Here is a 9,939-nt window from a genome sequence, read left to right on the forward strand (position 1 = left end):
TAACAGTGCAGAGCATTTTCACATTGTGAAATATGAATAATGAAATGTGTATACTTTCTAAGAAGTCGTATGGCTGAAGAGGAGAGATGAAGGCAAAAGCGCATAAATGTGGTGTAGAGTTTAGGTTCCCACATTTGCTGGTATCCATGCTGCAGAGTTCATGTGCTCCTAGCTGTCCATACTTAGCATGCTTTGGTTTGCATTACAGGGTCTTAGCTTGTATGAGTTGGATTCATATGGATAAGAAGCCTCAAAAGAAATGAGATTGAAGGTGCACATTTTCCTTTAATACTTCCAGATGGCTTGCTTTGGTGGTTACCTTTTCAACTGGATGGCTGCTGAAAATTCAGTTTAGAAGTGCTTCGTTTTCTTCTCAATATTTGTATAAATAGTCAAAGTGCACAGCATACAGTCATGGATTTTACTGGTTTGTGCAAATCAAAGCTTGAGTTGAGTGCTGCAGTGAATATGACAGTTCTGTGAATGTAGGCTTTAGATCTTGTGTGTAATAAGTACCTCCTAATAGCTATCCACCAAGTAGCAATTTGTTATTCTCCAGCTATGCTATTCCTTCAGTCCCAGTTAAATGCTTGATATGTATTGAGACTCATCTCTGTTAATGCTATTATGTTCAGACTGTTTGAAATCGTGATAGGCTGCAATGTAAAAAAGACAGGAAATCTTCATACAGTGGATCAGATAAATGATTAATAATCCTCTAGTCCTGAAGTTTTTTTTTTATTTACAAAGGACAGAACATTATCTACTGATGACATCAAATAATTATTTTAATCAAGTTTACATTCTTTAAAATGACTACCTGCATTTGATTTAAATAGAGCACATGTTTGTAAACTAGGTATTGCTGCAGAATAAGGTATGCTTATACATTTGGATGTTCCATGCAGTAATTAAGAATAGGTGTAAAGTGAAGTATGTTTAATAACTTTGAGCCCTTGCATCTTTTATTCCCCTTCATTCAAATTTGTATCTCAAATAGAAATTCCAAGGCTCTGATTCTTGCAATCTTATTGATGTAGTGACTGACTTGTTAGACTCTCATTTTGATATCATTTTGATGCAGACTATGCTAATCACAGAACAAGAAGAAACAAATGTAAGCTATTTAGCAAGGTGTGTTCAAACTTAGAATTAAAATGTTTTGACAGTATCACACAAGTGGAAATAAGGTTTTATGTTAACATTTATTATCAAATATAAGCCATGGTTTGCAGTCTGTGGAAAGGATTAATGTGACCTCTGTATCAAGTATCTATTGATTTTTATTGTTGAGAAAAGTGATCAATCAAAATGAATTTAGAGAAAAGCAGCTATTTTATTTTATTTTATTATTTTTTTTTTTACTGATACCTGCAATTGTTCCCTAATTTAGTAGTTCCCATAACAACATCCAAATGACTGGAAGGTCTGTACCACTATCCACTGAACCAATAGGATGTGGTGAGCCATTCCTCTGAGAAAGGAAACGCTTTGGGAAGCTGACATTACATTTACACTGTATGTATTTGTATATAACAAAACCAAAGACACAGTGTAGGGCAAGTCTTATGTATCCCTTACAGTTCAGGTCTTTGCTCTCCTTTGAGTGACTAGAGAAATAACCAACAGCTATATAGTTACTGTTTGAAAATTATAGCAACCAAGAAATAGGAATGGTTTATTACCCAGTAAATAACATCAGATAAGGAAGAACAAGAGCATAATTCAGCACATTGAGGGACTTTTTCCTTCAAAATCATTTTAAGGTTTTTTCTATTCTCTAAAAAATGAAGCAGAGAGCTGCATGAAGTAAATCAGAAGCTCTATTCTGAAGTCTGTTTGAACAGAATGGTTTTGTCCAACAAATTGGTAGGACTCATACTTCCTCTAGTATGTTGACAGTACAGCTAGTTAATTCTGCCTTGAATTTGTTAAGACATAGACAGAAGAGGAAATTAATGGTTGCAGAATGTTGTTTTGTTTATCCTGCTGGTGATGAAAATAGCCCTCTAAATATTTGATGTCAACCTGTTATTTCAGTGATAAGTGCCTGAGCTGCCTGTAAAATTAACAGTTAAAATTAAACAGCCTGCTTTGCAAGTAGCCATAATCTCTAATTTATTTATTAAAGATATTTTCTTAGAATACCTGTTACACCTGACAGCACTGATTGCACTGGGGTCTTGCCCCAGGGCAGCTCTTTGGATGCACCATGCATGCAGAATATCAACACAAAGTAGTTTTGCCAGAAAAAAGTCTGTTAATCGTGCTGTCCATATTTACTGTCTCAAGTGTACAATTCAACAGTTTGTGAAATTGAATAGTATATGCTCCAATTCTCTCCTGGAATGTTGTGATGTTTGAAAACTATTGTATTTCTGTGCAGAAGGAGATGAATCTTTATTCTGCAAAAAAGTCTTGCCTAGAGCATTTAGATTTTTTCCATGCCCTTATGTTTAATGTTTCCACATACAAATTACTGATAGACAAAACTTCACAACTAGCTCACAGCTATCCCTTCCAAACTGGCTTTGTGCTAATAAAGTGATTTGTTACCCTCCCCACTAAGCCAGAAAGGCTTCAGAAATACTACCATCCTTAAAATGCACACATACAGGGGCATGCATACATGACAGGGGAATGTAATTGTAATTCTTGTTTTTGGAATAGCTAATCTAGAACACTGCTTTAGTGTATCTGAACATGGATTGGTCTATGAGGAAAGGAAGCAGAGGAAGGAGTACTCTGTCAGCAGTGCTATACTTGGAATTTCAAGGAAAGAGGAAAATATTATTTCTGGTGCTTTGGACCTTACTTCATTGCACACAGTAAGGAGATGAAGCATTCTCACCCTGATGGATGAAAAAAAAAAATAGGGACCTCTGCAATATGATTATAGTGGCAAAAATTCATAGCACTAGTTCAGATAATGATGGGGTGTAGCATGCTCTCTTTGGCCAAATTATTTCCACTTCAGGGCATGCCTACAACAGGAAAGAGTGAGGAGCAGACCCTCCTGCTCTAGCATGGCTCAGGGGAAGGCTACAGCTCCAGAGGCAGCAGAGAACCTGGTCTTTTCTATCAGCACAACTTCGCTCCATGGGATTGTTTTAGCTTGGATTGGCACCAGCTCAGGAATTTACATATGGTTCTCAGCTGCATCTGCAATGTTCTGTCACTGCTGAAGGAATGCAATTGAACTGGTTTAAAGTCTTAGCAATACATCTCCAGGTCTGGATGCATCCACATGTTTTGATACCTTTTGGCTTGATCCGTATTGCTATTAGTGTTGAAATTTAAAATATTGGACAATATTTTTGATGTAACTTTCTAAGGTTTTGGAGCTTTGCTTGCAGTTTAGCAATAGGCATGCAAAGCCCAGATTCTGTTTTAATGTGGTATGGGGGACTGAATCTCACGGACATTGGCAGCTACAGTCAGTCTCCAGTTAGCCATATTAAATCATTTGCAAAAGATTTACAGCAGCTGTATTTGCTGCTCTCCCATAAGCATAGCAAAAGGCAGATTCCAGAAGTGAGTAATGCCTGTTTGCTGGTATCTCCGTTCCATATTCTAGTGCATGAGGCTCAGTGTTCTCAGTTCATCAGTAAGCTCCCTCTCAAATCATACAGTAACTGTTCAGAATCCCTTTGTTTTTCTTGCTAAGTCTTTTAGTTTAACTGAAAAATAATGAAATCTCAGCCTAGAGAGGGCAACAGGAAGAAAATGTGGATCTATTCTTAAGGTCTCCTAGCTGCAGCCTGTACAAGAAGCTGATTGAAAAATGTAGTTGAAGGAGCAGTGGCAGTGTACCTGTCTCTTTTAGATGACATTGGAATAATTAATTTTATGAAAATGACTTCTATTGGAGGTTAATTTATTTTGGCTGACAGTCACATACATTAGCAGACATGTTAATGCTGAAGTCAGTCTGAACTTTATTTAGAATAGTTTATTTATATCTTTGGGTGATTTTCTTGCAAAGAGATGAAAGACATTCAGGATCATCAAGCTTGAAGATTTTTTTCCTAGTTAAAAAAATAAAAGAACAGACAAAACAAAAAACAGAACTTTGAGTACTTGAATGCTTTGACTTTCAGACGTGAAATTATTTCATTTCCTTCACCAAATAATTTTAAGCAGTTCTTTCACAAGAGACAGGGGAGTTCTTTGTACAGTAAGCAAACACAGCATGTCTGCTCTTCTCACCTTTACTGGTGGATGGATACAGTGACTGGGAGACATGTTATGAAAGGTCAGAGTATAAAATAGTGTTAGAAGCACCTCAGATAACTCAGCTTATCTGTTCTAGCTGTGATTTGGTGTTCACAACAATCTCATTTGGAAATAGTTCACTGACAGGAAAATGACCAAGCACAATAATATGATATGTATGTTTTCAGTTGATCAGATATGATAGGATGAAACGGCTCCATACTTCATATAAATATTCTCAAACTTGGTTCTCATCCTAGTATTTCATTATGAGGAATACAGCTCTAGAAGATAACTACAGGCCTTTTTGACTTTCGAGATCATGAAATGAGTGTAGTAGTTTCTGAATGTGTATGATACAATAAGAGTTTATCAGGAGAAAGTTGCTTCATATGCTTTTCTGAGCATCTGGGTCTGGGTGGAGGGAGGCCACTGTAAGTTTGAGGGCTTAGCTTTAAAGTTTTAATATTGGTTATGCTTTTGTTTTTACTCACCCTAGCTAACCAACGAAACAAAACCAGTGCAGTCTTTATTTGTATATTTGCTTGATCTCCTTTTGTGTGGAAGGCAGGTGGTCAGTCTCCATGTAAATGAGGATGTGTTTATAAATATGCCACTATAGTCCCAAAACAGGGTTGCTACCTGTTTTTCACTGTAATATTCACTTTTCTCATGTATGAAATATCTCCTGATGTCCTCAGAGTAGGAAGTCTAAGGTTATCTGATTAGATTTGGGCATCTCGTAGAATGGAAGATATGATTCCTCCTAATCTAGCATAGGAATATGCTACATCACTTAATTTCATAATAATTTTCTGTGGCTTGGATCCAAGTCTTGGATAGGGTTTATTAAATTTAGTGACATCTACCTGTGAATGTGTCAGTGGTACAAAGTTAAATCGTATTTGTATGTAATCTGGATTGAATGTTGTTTCCATTGCTCACTCTACAGAAAGACATTTTGGGGCAAGAAGATAAAAATCAGAGATGGAGAAGTGAAAGAGGGCATTATTAAAAGTTGATGCAGCCATCAAAAAGTTTAAGAATTTTCTTCATGTATTTACAGAGTAACAGAGAGATTTTAGTACTACCCGACACTGGGAGATCAGAAGTTCAGAAAAGCTCTTTGAACTTAAAGAAAACTAACCATAGGCCATTCCAGTAAGAAGCTCAGAATTTATACTGAGGCCAACTCACCTCCATTGCCTTGAAGGAAAATACAGAGAAATGCCTGCTCAATTATTTTGTAGCTGTATTACTAAGCATATATTGAAGTTGTATTTGCCAGAACTTCAGTCTGTGACCTCTGTTCTTACAAACCACAGACAAATCCATCAGGAGGCTGGCTGACAGCCAGTCCACATGAAAACAGCTGGCATTCAATTAGAATATAAGTGGTGTGTTTTGACTTGTTTCTGCATTGGCCTAGAAGAAAGTTGAAGAAATATTAGTTCACATACCCAAAAATTTGGCTGCGAAACAAAGAGAGCAATTATCATTGGATGTAGAGGTTAAAGACCCTCCTGGTATGTGACCTGTTGTACATGTGGCACTTCATCTCTAATACGTGCTAGAAGTATGGCTTCCATCTTATGATTCTGTTTTGAATTAAGATGTGTTCAATTAACCCAGTTTTTGTCCCATATTTCTATCAGCATGTATGACTAAGCATTTGTACAAGCTGAATAATTTCAGGGGAATGCAAGGACTGAAGTAGGAATAATGTTTAAAGATACTAATAACCAAAAATAACGATTCTTTAGTATCATTATTTGCTGTGTGGAATATATGCAGAGAGGTTGTCCAAAGGAAGGTAACAAAGATGGTGAAAGGTCTAGTCAGCAATGGATGAGGAGCAGATGAGATCCCTGTGTTTGTTCAGCCCAGAACAAAGGAGGTTGAGGGGAGAACTCATGGCTCTACTGCTCTTCACAAGGTTTAGATTAGGGGTTGGGAAAAGGCTTTTCACTGAAGTGTGGTGGACATGGAACAGACTCCCCAGGGCAGTGGGCATGGCCCTGAGCTGCTGGAATTCAAGGAGTGTTTGGACATAGGGTTTGGATTTTGAGTGGTTCTTGCAGAGTGAGTGGTGCAGAGCCAGGGGTTGGATTCAATGACCTCTGTGTGGGCCTCATCAAGCTCAGGGTGTTGTATGAATTCAGTGAAATCCTCCTATTAGCACTTCACAGTTCTTTTTGCAACTGCATGGCAGGCAGTGAGAGAGAGTTCTTAGCAATTTATAAGATTTATCTTAATTTAGGTGTATGTTTGCTCTAATTGTGTGGAATACCTGAGATATTTAAATTCAGAGTGCATAACCAGATTCTCTTAAGACTTACGAACTTGTATGTGACCCTGGCACTGGTATCTGAAAAAAAAAAAAAATAAAAAATTAAGCAAGGATATGTATTTCCAATTACAATTCAGTAGGTCAAATGATGGGTCAGCTGTTCAGTCTCATCAAAGACAGCCAAGATAAATGGAACAGAGTGTAAAGTTTGACTAATGCTTTTCCCTTCAGAGATGCTTTATCTAGTGGTTTCCTTTGCTCCTGCCACAATGCTCACCACACAGAGTTAACCAGTTTTTTATATTTATGCAGCAGTTTCTCAACTACAGTTTCTCTACAAGTTATAATGTTCATACATCGTGCATTCTCCTTGGTTAGTAATCTGAAGTAAAAATCAGTTTTGTATTCAAGGAAACTTTCTTTAAAGCACTGGTGACCACAGTTCTCAAGATACGTCCATTTCTGTAGACTTTGCAGATTCTATCTCAGGTGTCCAAGGTCACAGAGGGGAGGGAAGGAGATAGACAGTACCAGTTCTGCTCTTGATGAAGTGCTGTGTTAGAACTGACCTGAAAAAAACCTTTGTGGAAAGCATAGGGTGTCAGTGCAACTCCTAAATAAACAAAAGAGTGCAAGTATTGAAATGTGCCAAGTGCTAGCTTTTATCTCCTCTAACTGTTAAAAGACTAAGCAGTGTTGCTGACATAGCAAGAACTTACAAACCCTCACTATAGAGGCTGCTCATTAGCACGGTTGTTATGGCAGTGGCATGGCAAACATAACATTTAGCAAAAATTACAAAGCTTATAGGAACTGTAAAGTCTATCACTCTTTCTGGCAGACACTTGAAGTCCTTGTCCTCCACAGTCAGTGGTGTCAGCTGGCAATGTCATGATTTTCTAAGTGGGGTGCAGTTATACACACAGTACAGCATATTACACTGCTGAACTTTTAATTTTTAAGGACTTCTTATAGAAAAAAATCCATAACAGTGGAGACAGGTTTTCTTCTTTCGCCCCTTAGTATTCATCTCCGCTTCTCAGTTTTTCTTCTTCTCCTTGTCGACCTAATTATTTTCCATTGGCTCTCTTAAAGCTTTCCCTGAGTTTCAAAGGTATGGCTTTTTCCAACAGAAATATTGTCAGATATGAAAATATATCCCATGCAAAAACTGATGGGTTTTTTGAAGATGGAGAGACACCAGCATACATTACAAGAATTTCTCCCAGTAAAAAAGTACAAGATACTGCAAGAGCAGCAAGAGAAAGGTGACCTTTGAACTGAGAGGTAGTTTGTCTGGATTCTGTTATGTCCTGGGCTTTAAGCATAAGGTAAGTCTACTTGCTTTTCCTTCCTCTAGGAAACCTGTGTCTTCCTTGTGAACTGCATCAGTCCTTCAGACCAGAAGGAATATATTCCCTTTGGGTTAATACTAGCGTGGATACTCCCTTACTATCTCTCACATTTAGAATGATGCATGTTTTATGTCTGAATACCATTCTGTGCTTCAAAAGAAGGTGCAGTACTGACAACATAAAAGCTGGAGCGATTTATAAGTGGCTGCAGAGCCCTGTGATTAAATTACAGGCTTACTATTTAGCCATGAAACTACATATTGTTACTGGCTGCGTGCATTAAGAGATTTTCAGTATTTAGCTTCCAAGGACTATAATTTATAATTTACTTTGCAAGTGGAGAAAGTTTGTAGTTTGAGAAACTGTGTGTATGAAATCATGTTTGTGCTGTTGTTTGTGGAAGTGTAGTGGAAGAGGGAGAAGAAAAGGCATCAAGGTAACTTTTAGATTAATGGAAAAACCCGTGGAGTATATATACATAAGGTAGAAAGCTTTATGTTTGTACAGTGCACTGTTATAAGTGTAATCCTGGAGTTGTCATTGCATTATGCACTTGTGGAGTAGTTCTGTAGTAGGGAGGTTTCACGCTTGAAAAGATGCTAAAAGGCTTCCTATAAATTTTTCACTCAGCTTTATTAAAATATACATATATGTCAGGAAAATATACAGTGCACTAAAGAGCACTTAACAATTGACAATTTTTTTTGGTGTTAATATGATTATTATGTTTTAGGTCACCAATTATGTGAAAATGAATGGAAGTATATTGCATACAATGGCCATTCAAAAAACCCAAGAGTTACTGCTTGATCTCAGAGTTTTCACAATGCAAAATCTCTTCTAGTCATTTTTAAGCAGCTAAGAATTGACAATACAGATCAAACTGAGTGTTCACTGAAGACTGTGTCCTCTCTGACACTTGAAACTATGATACTTATTGGTGGTGAATACGAAATGCACAAGGTACTTATGATAGCAGCTGTGAAGTTGGCTTGATGTCTGAAGTATGTAGTCTTATATTCCTGATAACTAGTTTTATTCTAGCTGATGTAATTATGGATGTTTCTATGTGGATGTCTGATCCTTTGTTTGAATTTTGCTTATTGTTTTTTTTTGCCTTTTTCTTGTAGCAATGAGTTTGTGTAGCAAATGATTCACTTTAACAATTCCACAATTTAAAAGTAAGCCAAGAGATTCAGTGATGCACTGGAAGGGTTACGGTGTCATTTCCAATGGTAAATAATCCATGAGGGTCAATTAGTGAGCGTCTGTTCAGCTCTGAATTTTATCTTTAAGATCAATAAGTTCTGCCTCAGTTCTCTAATTTGTATGGTACAGTTCTTCCATAATAACACAATTTTTAGTTTACTTTCAGGGACAGATGCAGTGTTTCTTGTAACCTCCACAGGACAAACTGACAAGAAGAAATACTACTTAAGTAGCTTTGTGCTCTATGTAGCAGAAACAACCTCAGCCTCTATTTTCTGCACATTTCTGAGCTACTTTTCTTACCGAGGAGCCTGAGTTTTAATGCCCTACTTATAGGCTGGCAGTGAATAGTCAGCCAAGATCACTGTGTGTTGCTTACTGGAGTTGTGACACTTTTTATGTGCTTGAAAGCAGTAGCATGCTTTTAATAGAGAACAGTTTGACATGGCATAATGCAGACCGGTGCCAGGAATGCCAGAAGCAAAATGATGAGATTGTGTGGTAGATTAGGTTGAGAAAACATGCAAGTTGTTGCTGTGTGGTTTTTTTGTCTGAGGGGGAAGAGGGATGGCGAGGGGAAGGTGGTGGTGGGCTTTTTGTGTTATTTTTGTGGTGATGTTGTGAAGGTGGAAAGCATCTACAACAAATCCATGTCAGAGCACTACATCCCCTAAGGCCTATGAGTGACAGTTGTCCTGAGGGCTTAAAAGTTTTGGCCATAAACAAAAACACTGACATAACGCCTACATGCAGAAACTAAGTTGGGAATACCTGAGGAATGTATCTGAGGCTTTAGCCCACAGATTTGTTAACAAAAAATGTTAGAAACTAATCCAACTTCACTTAGGAAGATCATGTTTTCAGCTCACT

Source organism: Tympanuchus pallidicinctus, unplaced genomic scaffold, assembly GCF_026119805.1.
Source record: "Tympanuchus pallidicinctus isolate F22 unplaced genomic scaffold, pur_lepc_1.0 scaffold18, whole genome shotgun sequence".
Lineage (NCBI taxonomy): Eukaryota > Metazoa > Chordata > Aves > Galliformes > Phasianidae > Tympanuchus > Tympanuchus pallidicinctus.